The sequence below is a fragment of the Gossypium arboreum genome, chromosome 13 (genome assembly GCF_025698485.1).
Source record: "Gossypium arboreum isolate Shixiya-1 chromosome 13, ASM2569848v2, whole genome shotgun sequence".
Lineage (NCBI taxonomy): Eukaryota > Viridiplantae > Streptophyta > Magnoliopsida > Malvales > Malvaceae > Gossypium > Gossypium arboreum.
This window is the reverse complement of record NC_069082.1, coordinates 110,316,237-110,321,497: the sequence shown is the minus strand read 5'-3', so window position 1 is coordinate 110,321,497 and position 5,261 is coordinate 110,316,237. Positions and strand designations below refer to the sequence as shown.

The 5,261-nt window shown below is 33.6% G+C and overlaps 1 long non-coding RNA gene and 1 other non-coding gene across 2 annotated transcripts; both read right to left on the bottom strand.

Annotated features, from left to right (window-relative positions):
• Positions 1-786: 786 nt before the first annotated feature.
• On the bottom strand, positions 787-893 carry LOC128287502 (small nucleolar RNA R71). Its single transcript, XR_008278202.1, has one exon. It is a non-coding gene; the product is annotated as a small nucleolar RNA R71 (small nucleolar RNA).
• A 2,739-nt stretch (positions 894-3,632) lies between these two features.
• Positions 3,633-4,994, bottom strand: LOC128286717 (uncharacterized). Its single transcript, XR_008277354.1, has 2 exons — positions 4,746-4,994; positions 3,633-3,894 (listed from the first exon to the last, which is right to left on the bottom strand). It is a non-coding gene; the product is annotated as an uncharacterized LOC128286717 (long non-coding RNA).
• Positions 4,995-5,261: the final 267 nt, after the last annotated feature.

The following is a 5,261-nucleotide window of genomic DNA, read 5'->3' as shown; positions in this document are numbered from 1 at the left end:
GACTCGTATACTTGCTGAGACTGCCTCAATTCCATATCTTGTAGTTGCAGTATTCATACTCTAGACGTTGGTATGTCCGAAGGTGACCAAGTTGTTAGCGCCTCTGCCGGGGAGGTAACGCTACTATATTAATTTTAATTTTTTGCATTTAATAGAATAATTAGGAAATTAATAAATTATAGATACAAATTTTATATTTACTAACATCGTTTATTTTATTTTTTTAGTATATGACTCATAGTAGGGAAACACTTATAGAGCCAACTGCTGATCCAGAGAGATTAATTTGTCAAAATCATTGACAGCAATAACAGATGCAAAATCAACAACCTGTTACAGGCAATTTACCACCACAAGATAACCTACTGTTTGACGAGTTTAACAATAATATCCTAGAGGACTGACCGCCACCACCACAGCTACTCACAAACATACCTATGGCATGCAACAAAAGAACCATAAGGGACTATGAGCTACGAAATCTGGAAAAGGTTCAAGGAAGGATTACAAGGCCAACCATCAGGGCTAAAAATTTTGAAATAAAATTGGCCATGATCCATATGATCTAGAACAATTTGCAGTTTAGAGGCACAATGATGTAGGACCCAAATCAGCATTTAAAACAGTTCCTTCAACTTTGTGGTACATTTAAATATAATGGGGTCACTGATGATGCTATTCATCTTCTATTGTTCCTCTTCTCCTTAATCGATAACGCCTTTTCTTGGTTAGATTCACAAGTAAGGAAAATTTCTATAAAAGTTTTTCCCTATTAGCAAAAATGTCCAACTGAGAAGAGAGATCGCAATGTTTAAACAATTAAAGGGAGAGAGCTTTCACGAAGCTTAGGAGCATTTTAAAACGCTAATAAAGATATGCCCACATCATGGATTACCTGAGTAGTTGAGGCTACAAATGTTCTATAATGGGTTTGATGTGCATGTACATTCAGGGCTAGATGAAGCTACAAGAGGAGCCTTAATGAACAGAACATACAAAAATACATATGAGTTGATAAAAAAAAACATGATAATGAATTCTTGTTAGTGGCCAATTGAATGCTATAAATATGGCCAAAAACCATCTACGGTAAAAGCTGTCCAAAAGGATGATAAATATCAGCAAATTATGGATAAACTCATCCGTATAGAGTTTTCATCTAGCCTATATATAGAGAAGAAAAACCACTAATTCATTATGTTAACAATCCAACGAAAGATGTCAATTATGTTAAAAATAGGGGTGGAAACCCTTATTCAAACACCTATAATCCCGATTGGAGAGATCACCCAAACCTAAGATGGGACGAAAATCAATGAGGAGGTAACAATGCACAACTAATTAAAAATACTAATTATCAACCTCCTTATTTAAAGAAGCCTTAGAAGAGGGCCAACCTAAATGACCATATTGTATGTCGTTAATACTTGGATTGGATTGATAGGAAAATGCAATCAATGAGAACTGAAGTAAAATAGGTACAATTTGAGTGCACTAACACTACGGAAACTTTAACTAATTTGGAAGATCAAATAAGCCAATTGTTGAGTATGATGTGAGATATCAAAAGCCAAATTGCATAGGAATCCCGAGCAACACATAGAATAATTGATAACTCTTGAAAAGAGTTATATTTCTTGCCTTTAGATCTAGCTAATTGCCTATACTTAGGTACAGTTAGTTGCATGTTAGGACATTCCATTAGTATTTTTCTTGTTTTAGCATTACATTAGGAGCTTGGAATGTACTTAAATGTTAGTTATTTTTAATTGCTTGTGGAAGGGTTGTGTGGTGTGGTGGATTGACAGGTGCATGATAAGGAAAAAGAAGTAAATAAGGTAAGGTTTACTGGGGTAAAGGGTTGGACAGTTTGGCAATACGAATGTTGTGGCAATGCCAGGAAGATGTCCAGTCAGCACTTAAAGCGTACTGGTCTTAGGCGCAGTTGAACTTGCACCAGATATATCTACTTGAAAAAAAGGGAAGAAAATCATGGGCTGTTGGATTTACCCTAGGGAAAACGATTATAAAAGCCAAAGAAGGAAAAACTAAAGTGGGCGGAAAAAATAAAAAAGAGAAAAAAAAAAGATGCTTAGGCAAAAAAATAGAGGGTAGCGACTGAGTAGAGATGGGAAGAGGAAGACGAAGGTAGTGCCTTTCAGCCACCACAGGACACTGCATCACTGGAGTGTGGGCTAGATAAGTGAAAGCTATCTTCTCGAAGTTCTTATGTTACTTTTTAATGACTCTTCGTGAATTGATTTGATGAAAACAATGTTGAATGATACTTTGGATTTGAATTTTAATTGCCAACTCATGACCTAAATCTTATAGGGTTGTGATTACTTGGTGAAACTCTTATTTTCTTCAATGACTGAAGTGTAGATCTACTTTAATACACTGTTTCATTTAATGGTTTTTTTTTACAAAAATGCATGTCTACAAACTCTAAACATAGATGAATGTACAACATGTTCATTAAATTAATATAATTCTGACAAGGTTAGGTTAATGAGATTGAAATTGAATGATATGAGCAAGTGTTCGACCGAATACTTGTATCAACCTCTAGACATAGAGCAATGTTCATATGGAAAGAAAACAAAATAGTTCAGGGTACCGTGTGAAAAGTCTATAGACATATATCGCTCAGGGTAATGTATCTTGAGGTCTTGTTCTCGAAAGAAGCAGACCATTTTAAAACTCTTCTGATCAATAGATTAAGTGTCAAAGCATTACTATCAGTAATGGCAGATTCTTAGTAATCTCAACCTTCCAGATCAATACCATAAACCCTCTATCCTTTGCAGTAGTATCTTCGCCATAGCATTTTTAGTTGTTAACTTGTTTGTTTGCGTATTATTCATGTAATTATTCTCAAATTTTCCATTTCACTCTTACTCTTGTTTTGTCATAGCATTTTCCATTATTTATCAGTTATACATATAGCACACATCATTATTCCTTCAAATTACCACTGCATTCTTATCATTATTTTTTTTTCATAACATTAATCATACCTCGCACTAATAACTTGACCAAATTATACCATTGTAATCACTGTGGAGATGATCTCACCCATCACATTATTATTTGTGAATATGATGTATGAATAGTGTTATAAAAAAATTAAAAAACAAAGATTGAATAATAATAAATTTTGCTTCCAAACCACAATTAATATTACAAATTTTAATATCAGACAATAATTCTTGGACTAAATTTCATACCAAACAATAATATACAAAGAATGAAAGAATTAACAAGTTTTTGGACTAAATTTCAATTGTTTTTTGATTAAGAGCTTTACATCTCCATTTCTCTTTCATTAAAAAAATCAGCATTCGAGAACCTTGAAACAAATATCCAAAGCCTATAAATGTCTTCAAAACTAGTAAGGAACCCAATTGTAGTTGTAACAACATCTATCCCAGGCTAAAACTTATCTTTTTTCTTTATTTCTTCATGTTTAACACTGAACCGAAATTGTTGTAAACACTCAATGCATAATGAAATACTGTTCCTATAAGCTAGTTTTTGCACTAATGCAGGATCAATCCTTTCCCCTTTCCGATCAAATACATTGAAAATCGCTATTGGACCTTGGTCAAACATTACTTTTGGACCATAGATTTTGAAAGCAGAGATTCCAATTTTTGAATATGGATGTTGTGGACTCATCAATGCATTTATCAACCAGTTAAAAGCTCCTTGTTCTACTAATTATTAATACAAGACATAATGAATTTGCATGGTCCAAGGCCTTGCATTGTAGGGTGTTGCTGGTTCTTGAATCTATTATTTCCTCGATATCATACAATGATGCCTTTCCATTGGATGCTTCAAGCTTCAATGGTGGGACAAGGCTCACGATCCCAGCATTTGTGGTTGAACCTTTCAAAACAGATGAACAAATGGATTTCTTGATAAACAAGTAGCAAAACCCTGATGGGTTTTCACAAAGAAAACTTTGAAAAATGAACAAATAAGGAAATTAGGGGCAAACAATGAAAGCCCTAAAGTCTCTATTTCTTTAGCACCTAATGCAACTGCATCAAGCAAAACATGGCATCCATTTTCTTGAGCTAAACTCATTCATGCATATGAATATCTGGACCCAGTAAGCTTTGATTGAAGTGGAATGACAAATAACCCTTTTTTTTCATTATCTTCTTCCTTAACCTCTCTGTTTGAATTTGCAGATTAGGCCATGAAAAACAAGCTGGCATGTCTGGTATGAAATTTAGTCTAAAAACATATGAAAAAGTAGAGTGATTACCTAGGACACAAAATTAAACACTATCGTTTAATTGAATCAAAATACATCTACAGACAAATAAACAAACATAAACTTATGCTAAAATCAATGACTAAATTCTCTCTTTTTTTCTTAACAACCCATTTTCTTATTTTATGCACATTTTCTTTTATCGACTCATCATTTCTTTATAAATAATCATTAACCCAAACCCAAATCTTTCACCATATCTCTCACTCTCACTCTTTTTCATATCAACTTTTTGTAATAGTCAAATTAAAGACATGGTACTAAAGGGCATTACTTTGCCCATTATTACATTGTTACTAGCTTTGGGAATCCAGGCTGGGTTTTCACAAAATATTAGCAAACCCAATTTACCAAAGGGATTCATTTTTGGGACTACCTTTTTTGCTTTCCAGGTTGGATCTTTTTTTCATTTTTTATTTCTAGTAAACTATCTATGAAAATTTTAGTCTATTCTTACCTTTGAGGGAAGAAGATGAATGCCCTTGCCTAACTAGTGCAGTTCAGATTTCAAAAATGAAAGGCAAAAATGGGTAAATCAAAGATCCACATTGGCGATTGGTGCTGAGAATTGTTTCTGGCTAGCGGGAAACATTATATCGGGGTGGCAAGGAAGAGGGAAGCAGAAGAGGCTTCGCTTGTTGGTGAAGAGAAAAACATTGGAAAATGTCTTACCAAAATGAAAAAGGGTAAGACGTTTTCCTAAAATAAACCCTTTTTTTCTCGTGTTTTGGAGATGGTTTTACGGTGGGAATTCATTTTCCACCAAACAAAAAGTGAAAAAAAAAATGTTTTCCGTAAAAATTTTTTACAGGTAAACAAACACAGCCTTAATGATCGACGACCAGGAAAGGAAAATAGTTTCAAAGCTTCGTTATGGTAGTGTGTGAAAAAATTCAATTCAAAAATAGTTTCCTAGTAGGAAATTAAAAATTTGAAATTCGAGTTGCTTTATGATATTTTTAGTAATAATTTT